General features: G+C 38.2%; 1 protein-coding gene across 1 annotated transcript in view; it reads left to right on the plus strand.

Annotated features, from left to right (window-relative positions):
• The first annotated feature begins 1665 nt into the window (after window positions 1-1665).
• Window positions 1666-16113, plus strand: part of LOC118820565 (teneurin-2) — a 113308-nt gene continuing 98860 nt past the window's right edge. Inside the window, exon 1 of the mRNA XM_036588925.1 lies at window positions 1666-1874. The gene's annotated coding sequence lies outside the window, so the exon portion shown is untranslated. The remainder of the gene's footprint in view (window positions 1875-16113) is intronic.

The following is a 16113-nucleotide window of genomic DNA, read 5'->3' on the forward strand; positions in this document are numbered from 1 at the left end:
ATTTTTGCCCAGTCTTTTTCTTATGGTGGAGTCATGAACACTGACCTTAACTGAGGCAAGTGAGGCCTGCAGTTCTTAGGATGTTGTTGTGGGGTCTTTTGTGACCCATTGGATGAGTCGTTGCTGCGCTCTTGGGGTAATTTTGGTCGGTCGGCCACTCCTGGGAAGGTTCACCAGTGTTCCATGTTTTCGCCATATGTGGATAATGGCTCTCACCATGGTTCGCTGGAGTCCCAAAGCTTTAGAAAAGGCTTTATAACCTTTTCCAGACTGATAGATCTCAGTTACTTTGTTTTTCATTTGTTCCTGAATTTCTTTGGATCGCAGCATGATGTCTAGCTTTTGAGGATCTTTTGGTCTACTTCACTTTGTCAGGCAGGTCCTGTTTAAGTGATTTCTTGATTTGAGAACAGGTGTGGCAGTAATCAGGCCTGGGTGTGGCTAGGGAAATTGAACTCAGCTTTCCAAAGATGTGATAAACCACAGTTAATTTATGTTTTAACAGGGGGGGCAATCACTTTTTCACACAGAGCCCTGTAGGTTTGGATTTCTTTTTCCCTTAATAATAAAGACCTTCATTTATTAACTGCATTTTGTGTTTACTTGTGTTATCTTTGTCTAATATTTAAATTTGTTTGGTGATCTGAAACATTTAAGTGTGACAAACATGCAAAAGAATATGAAATCAGGAAGGGGGCAAACACTTTTTCACACCACTGTATTTCTATATAGAACATTTTTGAAAATTGTTCTATTTAGCACCAAAAAGGGCTCTAATATTGTCATACACACTTAACAAAGATGGTTCTTCAATGGTTCTTTAGTAAAGGCAGTGGTTCCATTTACAAACATAAATTCTATTTATAACCTTTTGCATGCTTAAATGGTTCTTTGCATGGTGAAATGGTTCTTCAGATTATTGGAGAATGTGTTGTATATATTTCTATATAGAACCTTTTTGAAAATGGTTCTATTTAGCACCAAAAACGGGTTCTGATATTGTCATGCACATTTAACAAAGATGGTTCTTCAATAGTTCTTTAGTAAAGGCAGTGATTCAATTTATAACAGAGCTCTGTATAGAGACATTTGCATGCTTAAATAGAATAAAATCTTTTTGAATAGAAACGGTTACAGTAGAAGAACCCTTTTTGGTGCTTTGCAGAACCATTTTCAGCAAAGGTTCCATTACACCATTTCCACTGCAAATGGCTCTATAGAGAAGTCATGGTTCATTGCCTTGGCTAAAGAACCCTCGAAGAACCATCTTTGTCGAGTGTGTAGTAACCTTGTAGGGTACTATATAGAACCCTTTTAGCTGAGTGAGTGCTGTAGACCTTTTGATAGCGTTCTTTAAGAACGGCACAGTTGCCATTCTGTATGAAGTTTCGAGAAGAGCTAAAACGAACCTGAAAGTGGGTTGTGAGCAGTGGATAAATCATCTCTCTCACCTTGAGTGAGCAGACAGGGCTGCACAGCTGTTAAATAAATAAATAAATAAATAAATAAATCTGCTAATTCCTCACATTTTTCCCTCGTAAATCCTGAGGTGACGCCGCGCGGCCCCTCCTCCTCCCCCTCTCACTGTTGCTTCACGATGAAAACAGTCCACATGTGCTCCCCCCGCTTGTTTTTGACCGTTAGGCTCTGAGAGGAGGACTGTGCGGCGACGCGCCGTTTGCCCTGTTGATCTGAATCGCGAGGCAGCTGTAAGTTACTGAGCGTCTCTGCTGTCTGTGAAAGTGCTGCTCTCTGAGGCGGATGCGCGAGCAGGACTCCGGCGGGAAGAGAGCGGCACTGCGGACTAAAAGTTCGTTACACGGTTGAAAAAAGAGCATGCCGCGCCTCTGAGAGAAAGACGAGCTTCTGAAGAGGTAGGACATTTCGAAAAAAAATGACCGTGTGGAGCGCGCCCTGCGTTTTATTTAGAAAGGACTGAGCTCGTTTCCGCCGCGCGGTCTCCTGAAGGCGCCGTGTCGGCCGGTGAAGGTAACGCATGCTAACACGCTGCTGCTGCTGCAGTCAGTCAGTCAGTCAGTGAGTGAAGAGGCTAACGGTAACGGCTACGACTACCGTCTGCTGCTCCACTTCTTTTACCGTTCGTTTTAGTCTTTTTACTCGAGAGTTTAACTCTCGGAGTTCATGATTTACCTTCTCAGCTGTGTGTTTACTGACTTTACACGGGACCCTCTATTGGCACTCACTGCTTCCACTTCGTTTTTACAAAACCGTCTCTCTTTTCCTTTACACGTCGTTGAAAACGTTTCTCATTCCAGTCACAGCTTGTACACAGCGTGTTTCCTGCTCTGTGAGATGTGGTGTTCACCCCGTTTTTAATCCTAAATCTATTAAACCGGCTGTGAAGACAGAATGAGAAGTGTAGTGAGGTGCCACTCTTGTATGTTAGCTACTGGAACATCACAGTGAATTGTAATTAGGCTGTTTAGCAGCACATTGTAAACTGGCGCAGGTGCGCACTTAGTGCAAATAGCCTACTTGTTTACACTGGGAACTTAAAGCCGGCGAAAGTCGATCTTGGTGGTCAGACGTCTCAGTAAAAGCTTTACTAATGGCTTTACTGGGCCTGAGTGACCTGGTCATTTATCATTGGCATTTAGTCATCCATCATCCCAGAAGCCCTTTTCGAAAGAGGCGTTTCTGAAGGGTGAGCTGTGCCGGCTGGCCTCTGGACCTTGTACAATGACGTTGGAGGTTTACTGAGTCTTTACACGCTGATGCTCTTACATTTTTGAGGGCTGTCTGTGTTATCTCACAAGGCTGACAAAGCTTCCTTTCTCAGCAACACAACTCTGTTTGCTCCTGGACATGCTGATGGGCACTTTCTAACGAAGCGGAGACTTTGAGGAGTTGGGTTTAGGAGATTAGAGAATGAATAGACAACGCTAATCCACTGCATAGAGAGGTAGATTAGTGTCACTCCTTAAGCTCTAAAAACAATATAGCCTAAGCAAGTGCCTGGCCAGCACACAATAAAAGGAGCAGCTCTGATCGTGGACTTATAGACAGTACTGTGCAAAAGTCAGAGAATGTCTTTCAATTTGTTCATTTCCAGTACAGCCATTGAGGACAAGTTATTTACTTTTCAGCACCAGGGAAAAGGAAGAAAACATCTATTTATCAGAAACTTTACCAACTAAATTTTTTTTTCAGTATTTAGTGTGTCCACTCTTTGCTTTTATTACAGCGTCCATTCTTTTCAGGTGACTTGCTTTGATTTTTTCACAGAAATCTGCAGGGAAGTTCTTCCACACCTCCAAAGTTCAGTCTTAGAAGTTTACATTTTCTGTTTTGCACAATCCAAGTAATACCAATTACAAATTTAGACTCGTCAGTCCAGAAAACCTCTCTCCACTCTCCAGTATCCAGTTGTGCTGTTCTAGTACACTTTTTGTCTGTTTACTTTATGGATTTTCTCATTAAGGGCTTCTTGACAGCTTCACACCCTTTTAGGCCCAGAGTGTTAAATTGCCTTCTCACAGTGGAAGGACGGACAGAAACACCTGTGGATTTTTTCTGATGCAAAAGTGGAGCTTGATCTTCTCCTCTCTCTCAAAGATGAAAGATTTACCTTCTGTTTATCTGATGGTGACAGTTTTGATGGTCTACCAGGTCTTGTTGGGTTGTTAGGAATCCTATTTTATCTATATTTTAAATATTTATTTAAATTCCAGTTTTAAAACCTCCTGTTTTTTTTATTTATTTTCCTATGACTTTCCCCTTTCTTATTCAAGGGGATTGTCTTATATCTAATCCCCTCAGAAATATAGCCATTTTAGCTATTTTAGAAGCACATGAGAAAGAAATTTGCAAGGTATGAAGGATGGAGGAGCTAAAGTGGCTGTAGATGCACACAAATTAAATACTAATAGATAATTGTAAATTTTATAAAGTATTATAAAATATATTACACATTATAATGATATATAAATGTTGGAGGATTCCTGTTTTTTTTTCGTAAAATTTATGTTTCTTGCGTTTTTCTGACAATAAAAAATTGTACTTATTGGCCATTTTGACGGAAATTAAATAAACAAAAGATTGGTCACTGATTACTTCATGAAACTCAACAATAAAAAATATTTTTGGCCATGTAGTATTTTTTTATATTTTAATGATGTCTTCTAGTTTGTCTTTTTCAAATAAAGTATTTTGGAGTCTTTAAAAAGGCTGCGCATGGTCAGTAGATTACTCGAGTACGGATATATTATTAATAGTGATAGCCCTATTTGAACATTGTTCTCGATATCTTGAGAGGCCATAAAATATCTTAGCTTTAGCTCTAGCCATGCATGGGCCACTGCATGGGCCAGCTTTTGAGCCCGTAAGCTTTTCCATTCTTCTGCTCTACGTGTCATCAGTGCGAGCCATATGCAAGCTGTCATCGCAGCCTCACCTGTTAAAATCCCATTACCACCCCATTAACACAACAGCTTACAACAAATTACCATGCATGTAGGTGATATGTGCTCAGGCTTCTGCAGTCGAGCATGAATGTGATGATGGTATGGCAGGAGTGTAGCCCCAGCAGCCCAGGGTCTGACAGATGCAGCCAGCAATTCCCTAAGCTCCGCAGATTACAGGGATTAAGAGATATAGACTTTGTGCAATATCCTTAATGCATCAGCAGCAGCAGACAGTGGTTGGATGACTGCACAGTATAGTGTCTACCTAATGCAAGACATCAGTAACCTGCTATTACCTCTTCTGTTCCAACTGGCCTCCTTGTCCATGTCCTACTGAGTGTGTTACACTTTCATTGACTGACCCACTTTACTGACTGTGTTAAACCTGTTCTATTTAAATTACTACAGCGCAGGCCAGGACAAATATAGCATGTTTTATATGCCAAGTAGGCATGGCAAATTGCTGAAACATATGGCTTGTTTTATATATAAAAGTTCCATTATTGTTTATGACTTGGGTGCACTTACAGAAGAACCCCAGTGAACAGTTAAAGGGCTCATATAGTGGAAAATGGAATATTTCTCACTAGGCCTGTCACCTAATCGCAAATATTTAAAATTATTGCATTTATATGAAATGATTGCAATTATTTAACAGACTGCTGTCATTTTCCACAGTCATTAGATGTCACAGTCATACAACAAGCAGAATGTAAATTGGGTGTGTTGGGTTGAGGCAAACAAATGTAAATAAAAGAAAGCAGTAAATGCATTCATTGAGGCACATTGTGAAACACATGTTGAGAGGGCAGTGGCAATAATGCTCATTTATTTTTTAGCTATGTAGCTAATTCTAACCTTTTTTTAGTGTGTATGTTAGCTGAATCAATGTTTGTTGTTTACATTTTTACTCTACAAAAGTGGCTTTGACTCTACACATGATTATGTGTAGACATTAGTTTTAGTAAATGTATCTAGGAATGAAGATCCTTATTAAGTTCATTTTGCCTGTGGTGAAGCTAGAGGCCTGTAGCTTCATCACATTGCCACTTTAGGTTTGATCTTTGATTTGATAGTTGCATATGATGAACAAATATTTATATGTATGACAATTAATCACCAGCTAAAATTTCATAATTGTGAATTTTTTTTTTGGGATTTATGTTTTAAAATATACTGTTCACTCCTTGGTCTCTACAGTCCATATATGGAAACAAAAACAGCCCACTATGAATTTTTTGTCACAAAACTTGGTTTACATATTCAGAACAGAGCGGTTTAACTTGCATGCATTTAGAGTTTCATTTTAACATGCATACATTTTAAATGCACAGTAGCAAAAACAGCATGTTTAATTCAGAGGGATAAAGAGAGGTTGGAAAGTGACCATGTGTAAATAAATCATTACTGTTTTTGGTACATAAAACAACACATATGTCATGAGTGTAAAAGGCAGAATATGAACCCTATAGAGTGAAATGATACTAATGAACTGCTACATCAGTAAAAAAAATAAACATCTGCTCTGGTTTGGCAGTTTAAACATCAGTACTGTTATTTTTCCTCACCTCACAGTATGCTCACACACAACTCCAGCAGCAGAGCGCAGGCCTGGGGAAAGCTGCAGATCTCTTAGACCGAGTTTGGCTACTCGTATTGGATTTTGTATGTCACTTCATCAAATCTTAACCATCCAACTGCCTCACCTCTTCCAACATAATAGCTTTGGCATTTTTTTTTCTGTTAAATGTTAATTTCCTCTGAACGTAGCTAGTTGAAGGGCTTTTGTATGAGTGTACTGTTTTGCCGTTGGTAGTTTCACACTTCCTCCAGAGACTCTTTAAAGATCCTATTAAATAAACTACCTTGTCTTCACAGGCAAGGTGCCTTGCCTTGCAGGTAATGGAACATAGTCTAAATTAATAAAAGGGCACAATCAGTTATCAAGCCTTTGTAGGCTACAGGTTGAACATTACCACAGGAAACAACATTGATCTCCCTCTTTTCTCTCTTTTATAAGTGGAAAAATCCATCTTTTATTAGTTGAATAATTGAAAGGCTGAATATTTCATAATAGGAATGCTTTATCATTTTTATTTTTTTAGATTCTGTTTAACATTTATTTTTTACCATTGAATCTCTTTATAAAGAGCAGTTAAAAGCAGATAACCCAACCTAGAAAGGGAAGGAAACCATTAGACATCAATTTTGTGTGAACTTGTTTAAGAATGTGGAGAGATGAATGGAAAACCCCATTTGAGTATGAAAAGCAGGATCACTGACCTACAGTAAAGGTTGCTTATGCTTGAAAGGAAAAGTTGTAACTGACAGAAGAGGAGCAGAAACAGTCAATAAAACAATGTGATAAAAATAAACACAAAAATTCTTTTTAACTCTTTAAATGGGCAGGACCTGACAGCAGGTCCAAACGTTTATTACACGTTTGTGTACCATAAAGAGCCCATATCCTATGTTTTTCTTGTATTTTGTTTTCTCCCTCTGAGGTTCATTTATAATGTGTGATGGCTCAATGTACCCAAACAGTCATAATTCATTTTTATACGACCATTTTCCAATCTCTTTTTATCCCTTACAATTAAACAGTCTGTTTTTTGTTATTGCACCTTTAAGGCTGATATATGTAAATTATCTCCTTTCTAATTGGCTGCCTTATGTTGCGGCTCATTCAGAAAGCAGTCTGGGCTGAAACGCTCCTGATAACTTCAGTGGGAATGGGCAGAGCTAAACTGCTGTACGCTGAGTAGCATGTGTAATAACTCATTTACAATGTGTTGGTTTTTGTGACATCACAGAAACAATTAATTCAACACAGGCTGTTTTTGCAGCTTAGTTTCTGTTTATATGGACTATAAGGACCGGAGAGTGAAAGGTATGTTGTGAATCTTTTATAAATATTTATATATTATACAACTCCTTTATTTCAAAAAGTGAGGGGAATTCAGATTTCTATGAAATGGGGAATAAATCAGCCTGTTTGCTTTGTTTTACATGTAATTACTCAGGATGCATTAAGCCTGGGATTTTAAGAGGTTAAAAGCAGTTAGAGGTATGTTTGTTGTCCATTGAAAATAGTCAAAAAAATCTCCTCTACCTTTATCTTAGACTGAAGTTTATAACTGTCTGTCTCTGCTCCAGTTAACAAAGCCTCTGCATTTTTTAGTTCTGAAATTTGATCAAAGCCATTGTAATGTACACAGTGTGCACACTTAGATGAAGCATCATTGAATTCTGATTTAATTAGAGGTGTAATGATGCACTTTGTAGGTTATTTTTTGATTCTGAGCTTAAGACTCCATATTCAGAAATATGTGACATTTAATGTTTTAAATGTCTTGATTCTACAGAGCTCTAATTATATACTACACAGATTGAAATGCACATCTTATTTCAAAACAGAACACTGTAAAGTAGCATGTCTTTGTGCAAACATTGAGCTTATAAAACAGTGCAACTGAGCTATAAACAGTACAAAAACCTGCAGCGTCTCGAATAAAACCTTTAGCATGTCTCTATGTTCAACCCCAAACAGAAATATCAACAATAACATGTCACAGAAGCACTGTTTAAAGTCTAACACTAGGCATGTACTATAACTAAGTTACTGTTTTGGTTTTTTACAAAAATGTTCCGTGTCTGAGTTAATGAATGAATGAACTGATCATTGAGAGTCACTTCCACAAAAAAAAAATCATGTGAAGAGAGCGAGGAGCATACTGTCAATACATTTAAAAATATTTGTTTAATGTACTCAGTTTGAATACATTTGTTTTTGGGTTTTTTCGTTTGTTTGTTTTTTTCCAATATTGTATTGAAACAATTGTTTAGTGTTAATGTTCCAAGTTACCAAAACCCACTGTGCTGTTTATGTAATAATTATTTTTTTGACATTACTATTAATAAAGAATGAAAGCTCATCCACTCTTCATCAATTACCCTGGCTTTCCTTTTCCTTTCCACCAGCCCGCAAGCAGACTGACATTAGTGTAGGCCCCCAGACGTTGGAATGCCACCCCTCAGGACCTCTGTGACAGTCATTCCCCCCTCATTAAAATTCTTCTTAAAACATATTTATTTTCACAATACTTTCACCTTTCTTCCTCTGTATACACCCCCCTTTTTCTGCTCCAAATTGTAATTGTAATGCAATCTTGAGTGTGAAAAGTGTTTTATATTATTTGTATTAATCTATGTATATTATTAAATGATCTGTAATCAAGAATAATACACAATTATTTAATCAAATAGTTTGTTGCATCACGTTGTGCCTAACAACAGCACACAGCCTCTAATGACTTATTGCTTTAATTTGGTAAATTCAGGATAAGTACCCTTGTTGTTGTATGCCACAGATTTGGATTAAAATACTAAACTGGCAAAGATGAAGATTACTATGAAAAAGAAGGTCTGAATACTAAGAAAAAAATGCCTCCCTAGAGAGACTGTGTAAACACAAAGGTTAAAGCAGCATAAACTACAGATAGATAGATGGATGGATGAATGGATGAATAGATAGATACATAGATAGATAGATAGATGGATAGATAGGTAGATAGATAGATAGACTGATTGAGCAGTCCACTACTGTATAGATATATTACTCAATTATATCAACTTAAAATGAATCCTGTAATTAACTTGTTATATCATTTGACAGCTCTAATTACATGCACATGACAACTACAAGTGTAGGGCTATTTTAAATCCTTAAGTGTGAAATGTTAATTGTTTAAATCATTTGAGACCGCTGATGAATACACTGTATATTAAAACTCTGAACCTGTGAAAAAATAGATGGTGTGTCTATCCCAGCCCGCAGATATATGGGTATTGTAAACACGCAATACAGTTTTGTAAATGTGCAATGTGAAAATGAAATAAAATCAAAAAACATCTGTGCTTAAGTGCCTTAAACACCATGATGCATCCATAGAAAACATGCTCAATATAGCACCGTCGCATGGAAAACAGAAATGTGACATTTACAGCTTTCAAATCCTGCCCAATCACCTAGACTTTGTGGAGGGTGCTGAGGCCTGGCTCTTCCCCTACGCTGCTCCCACTCAATCCTATTACAGCATTACAGCATACATGTGCATGGCCCACAGCGCTGATCCCTGAACAGGCTCAGGCTTCCATTTTGTGTAACGCTTTTTCATTTAATCCCTCACCCGGCCAGCTGAGCTCCATGGCCGTTGGCAGAGCCCTTGTTCCGCTGCCCAGTCTGTGCTCCAATTCTCCGCCAAACAAGGTGCGGCTGGGCCTGCTGTTACTAATGAGAGACAGAAAGGAGATATGGGGGCCGGGGGAAGTTGCTCAACTTCTGTGAAAAAATGTCTTATCTAATCAATCACACCCACAGCTGTACAAAAAAATAGAGTTATTGATGGACACCTGCAGCAAACATTATTTTGTGTTCTTGGTCATTCTGGTGGCTGAAGATTTTAAAAATTAATGTAGTGTTGCTCAGATAGCTGTTGGACTTACGTTCACCGTATTACATTTGTTTTAGAGCCAATAAAATTTTGAAAAAGTATTGTACAGTCTAGTAGAATGTGGAAATTTAGTTTCACAAAAACACAAAAAACTTAACCATAAAAGTAAAAGTGCCACGAAAAGTTTGACTTTGCCAGCCATAATCAAGACAACACCACAGATTCCAGTGCAAATGTCTAGTGCAGCTGTTATTGTCACTGAGATCTTCTCCATAAATACACGCCTAATAGTTCTCTCAGACTGCATTTAGGTCTTGATCAGCTGGATGTGGTTTGAGGGGGTTGAGAGAAGTTTTGGGGATGTATTTATGGAAAACATTAGGGTGAATATTGATTTCTAGTGTTTATTAGCAACATTAGACTCATAGCTCAAGTACTAAATTAATAAAGCAAAATCTGGACACTAAATATGTCTTGGCTGATCGACCACATCTAGGGTCAGTTGAACACCATTTCTTTAAGAATGTATTTTTGAGATTTGTGTCTTTGTTCTGACAGATTGTGATGAGGTTTTGTTCTGACAGTAACATGTCAAATCAGTAGATTTGAAGGCTTCAGCATCAAAACTTCAAAAACTGAAGTGTGGCAGTGAATCCTCTCCCCTGCTTTTGCCTATATTGTCCTAGAAAGTCAACAACTGGTTGTAGTTGTTTAGTCCTCAATGGCTTGAGGAAACTACTGGAGCTTTTTGTCTGGCTTCAAAACCTCCGCCCATGAAGCAGAGCCTATTTCCAAAGCAATTTACCAACCCACTACTCTGCTTCAGAGTCAGTGGGCAGAGGGTACTCATGTATGTGCATGTATATTTAAATGTTTTGCTTGTTTATGTATTTATTCACTGCCTTTGTGGCCAAGCCTGTTCATGCGGAGCTCTGTCATTTTAGTACTTTATGGATTCCTAAGCGGGCAAGTGCTCCGTCACCCGGCAAGCTATGAAATGTAAAGTGTTTGGCATTGCAAAAAGTGACTAGCACGCTTGCACATGCACACACTGATGCCCTCAAGGTGCTCTGGTGCCTGGGAGAATGGATGGGACTGTTGAATCTCCAGAAAGTTGAAAGTGTGTTTGTTGGGGCAGGAGTGCATCTGCATGCTCTTAACTTGTTTAGCAAATAGAGGCCAAAGGGGAAGTTAGGCAACCAGCATAAAATTTATTCTCAAATTTTCCTCCTTGTCATCATGTAGGGCATTGTCATTTTTGCACTTCACAGGGTGTACCACATTTCATTAGCAAGTTTTAATTATTTTCAGCATTAAAACTGGTGAGGGTACAAATTTTAATTGAAATCCCATCTTTCCACTACATGAAGCAGGAGGTCGGATGGCCAGCTGGTAGTTGGGCCGGGTTAGGCTTTCTTGGCAAGAGTGCTGCCACTGAAATATTGAAATGGTGTAAAACAGAAGGCCTGGAGAGACTCGTGCCAGGACGTGCTCACTCCATGGCTACAGTTTTTGTGTGAGTACTTCATGAGCATAACTCAAGAGCAATGGGCTGTTGGTCTGAGTTCTCTTCTAATGCACAACAAGTGATTCAAAACATCACCCGCCTTACTGAGCTATGTCAAATGTACGCCAACAAGGCCCACTCTTTGAATTTTGTTTGTAGGCGAGAGGAAAATGCTGTGCTAGGCTTGAAAGCTTGACTCGTCTCCTGCTACATAGGACTGAATAACAGGACAGTGTACAGTTTTGGAGTATTAAAATACAAAGCAGTGCTGAGTTCTCATCACTGATCTACCTATTGCTTTGTAAACATTGTAAAATACCTAACTAGTTAATATGCTGTATAATACACTGTCACAGGAGAATCATTCAAAAAGCATTTTTAAATCAGAAAGTATTCTTAATCATCAAAATACAAATTTACACAATTTTCCATTTATGCCAGATGTGGTCAGTTAGCCAGTGCATTTGTTATCCACTTTTGCTACTTTAGTTTAGTGCTGAAGCTACAAAGCTAACTTTACTAACTAACAATGGAAGTCAGTAGACACCCAAAAAATTTTCATAAACACATCCCCAAAGCATCTCTTAACCTTTATGCAGACGTGCGGGTCTTACTGTGAACTATAAAAATGAATAAAACTTCACTGTGTAGCTTACTGGTGGGCCAGAAACCTCCTCCCCTGCAGAATCCGACTAACCTTTGCATGCACACACGTCACTCAGGCGTTCTGGATGCATGGATGCTGGATTATGTTATTGATTTACGTTGTTTCTGTTTTTAAACATACATTTTTTGAAAATGTAAGATTACCAGTTATTTATAAATAGAAACAGCAGTAATCTTTGGCGTCCATATGCTGGCATAACATATGTGCATGTGACAGGGAGTGGGATTCTGCCCTGGGAGGGGAGTGGCATCTGTGGTCTAAAGTGGCTGTCCTCAGTGTTTAGCTACACCCTGAAGTTTTGTTCATTTTTGCAGTAGTTTACTGCAAGCCATATTGTGGTCTACACCACAACTTAATGAAGACCTGCATGTGGTTTGAGTAGGTTGTGAGAGGTTTTGTGGATGTATTTAGGGAAAACATTTGGGTGTCTATTGACTTCTACTGCTTGTTAGCAGTGATAGCATCATAGCTCCAGCACTAATCTAAAAAAGCAAAATTTGGTCACCAAACATGTCTTGGTTGATAGACTACATCTGGGGTATGTGGAAAATTATGTGAATTAGATTTTTCATCAAACCTTTCCTTTATCCATCTAGGTGCCCACTGTTAGTTCTCCAGTTTGTTTGGCATTGTGCTTTTTTAGTTCCACCAACAGTTAAGTTTAGTTATATTTAGTTGATATATATTATGTAAGTCTTTCCTGCATTCAAGTACACATTCATAAAGTCACAGCGTTGTTGAACTTTATTGTAAGTCTAAAAAGTAATCTTATAATATTAGAACATATGTAAATAAATTAATGTTTTTCACATAAGTACAAAAGTATTATAAATTGCAAGTAGGGCAAATTGCTACAGCCACTACTCTGCGTAAAATACCTGAAGTTCAGCTGCATAATGTGTGAGAGCTCAGCTAGCAAGGGCTGAACTTCAATCACTGCGTACACAAATGTGGGCAGCACAAGGTCCCGGAGGGCATGACTTTATTGAATTTATTGTGGGGAGTTTTCTTCAGATGAAGTGAACTGAAGTGGAGGTGTTGTGTTGGGCAGCCCCAGGCAGTGCAGCAGGTCTGACGGAGCTCATTCACTGACCGATTCCGTTGGCTAAGGTCAGTGCACCCTGAGATGTGGACTGGTTTGGGACTGTCTAGATTTACTTGCACTCTGTGTGTATGAGGTGAGCGAGCACAAAAGAGAGACATTTTTAAGTGCCGTGCTGAGCAGCTGAGCCTCAGAGGCCTGCTGCCCATGTGCTCCAGTGCTGTCCAAAACAGTGGTGCTAATCCTGCTTCAGTACCAGGGACAGCGGCGCTGGCTTGGAGCGAGAGGATTCTGGGACATGGCCCAACATCACTTTGGTCATTGCAGGAATCATGCTCACAGCACTTTTATTCTTCCAAGACTTAAAAAGAATAAAATAGGAGGAAAGGTTTTGAGATGGCCACTTTTAGAAGCTATGAGTCTGGAATGGTGGCTGCTTAAAGTGGCGAATGATGTTTTGCCTGGATGCAAACTCCTATACTATAAAGTATTTGAACATTTTAAATGCCTCACAATGTTGGCTTCATTGTCAAGGTCACCAGTGAGTTTCTTTTGAGTCTCCAATACCCTGTCCATAAACCAATATTACCCAGCCCAACAATGAACCTTGCTGCTAGTTTGCTAATATTGGCTTATTTTATGCTTTCATGGTATATAGACATTACTATTGCACAACTACCTAAAGTACTCAAAGTATTGAAAATGCGATCATATATATATATATATATATATATATATATATATATATTGGTGAACTACACTGTAAAAATGAAAAGTCAATTCAACTTAAAATTGTTTTTACAGCTTTTTTGAGTTAACTGAACTTACACAGAACTTAACCTTACATTTGCTGCCAAAGCCATTTCAGACATAGCTTGCCTTGTTCAAATGTCTTTGGTTATGTATCAAACAGAGTGAGGCTCAAGAATCACAGTGGCATGATGTGAGTGGTTTATAAGTTCATAAATGCAAAACAGTTTTGCCTCAGTGTATTTCAGACAAGTTTGCTGGTTTTATGATGTTATCAAGTGACCACTTTTTCTAGCAGCTAATGCATGTTATTATAGGCACCTTACCTCAGCTCCAGTTTTCTTAGTATCCACAAAGAGAATGAATCTGTTTTGAAATTGTCTGGCCTTTTTTTTTTTACCAGTTTCACAGTCTTTCAGTGGTGTGTGATTGAAGATGTTGTTCATTTCACAGAAAACGTAAGTTTACTGGAGTTCAGTGCTAAAGTACCTCAGCAGGAGATATTTTGGTCATACAGTGCAGACATAGCCAGAAGCAAGAGATAGAAATAATGCCTGGGAGATAAAAATAATGCTTTGTAGGTTCTGGAATAAAACAGGTCAAAATCTGTAGAACTACCGCAGAATGTCATGATGTTTGTTGTGAATGTTTATTGAGAATGCTGGACAGTTAATCACGACTATTTGACCATGTGAGCGGTCCCCTATAAATAGGTCAGTTAATTATTAATAATAATTGCAATAAAGAATTTCACTGCTAAGCACTGTCTTCATTAAGAATAGCCTATGGTTCCCAGCAGCATAAACGTCAAGCATTATTCCATGAACAGCTCAATGATTTTTAACAACTTGTTGCATTAATACAGAATTTAATTGATGTGTGCGTTCATAAGGGTCTGTATTGAGTATTTTACAGCAGCTCAGCCAATCAGATCTTAGAACTGGAATTCTCTCTGTTTATACAATAGATTGTAATACCGCTGAAAAGTTATGCCACAGAGAGGGAGTTGCCCTTTTTTGGTCTGAGCCACTGGCCCTGTAAATGTCTGTGCACTGGCTATGCAGTAGATCTGATGAGACACGCTAATGAAGATAATAGCTCCAAATGTCCATTCATGCTCATATGACTCTGTGGGGCAGCTGCAGGGCTGACTTAAATCTTGCAATTGCTTAGCAAATGTCAGCTTTGGTTCACTGACATTGAAAACACATGTTGCAGGTGAAAGATTATGTGAAACAATGTAGCATTTGGAAATGTTTCTCTGTATTAGGCAAAGATGTATTAAATATTCCCTGTGGCACTTTATAAAGGCTGCAAGTCTTTGTTAATGCCTCATGCTCCTCACTATTACAGACTATAAAGTTTCATTCAAATGCAGCTGAACTTCTCATGTCATTTTTATTGTGTGTAAAGAGGCAGCAGAATTCTTGCTACATTTACTAGTGCAAACTTAAATATCACCTGACACCATGATGCTGTGATGTATTTGGAAAATATTATCATGTTGAATTTTATCAATGCTGGTCAGCACTGGCCTGATGTGTAATCTTAATTAGGTGTGGACAATATGACACTATTTATCGTTTTATCGTATTAGATTAATTTATGTAATACATTTCTGAGCACATTGTGGATATTGTGAGTACTTAAAAGCACTGACCATCTGCATGTTTAATTGTACAGAGAGCGTAATTAGTCATGTTTATTTCACATTAGTCCACTGCAGCATGCAAAGTGTTGAATACAATTTTTTGTGTTCATAATTTTTTAATTACTATTATTATTATTATTATTATTATTATTATTTTATTAATTTATTTACATGTGGCACTTCTGATTCTCTTTTGTCTGTTGTAACTGTTCCAAATCTCAGAAAAACTAAAGATCCTGATGCATTTCAAGTCCTGAATATGTCTTGAAGTCATGGGATGTTATATTTATGCCATAACGCCTACCCCCAATCTGATGCTTGTCTATTGGCAATCCTGAATTAATCATTTATCAAAAAAAAAAGACATCTTTACGGCTGCACTTTACACAGGCAGCACTCTCTGAAGCCAGATGTTGTTGCTAAGAACCGCCAGTGGAGACAGTTAAACTTCAATGCAGATCCCATAAAAGAAAGTAATTACTCACATTAAAACTGCTTCTAAAAGGTAGCTAACTACTTTGAAGCTGGGTAGAGAATAAAAGCTTTGATTGAGGTACCTCATTACTGAAATGCTGCAAATCTAATAGCTTATTTACTTGTACTTCCTGAAAAAAAAAGA

This window comes from Colossoma macropomum, unplaced genomic scaffold (assembly GCF_904425465.1).
Source record: "Colossoma macropomum unplaced genomic scaffold, Colossoma_macropomum, whole genome shotgun sequence".
NCBI lineage: Eukaryota > Metazoa > Chordata > Actinopteri > Characiformes > Serrasalmidae > Colossoma > Colossoma macropomum.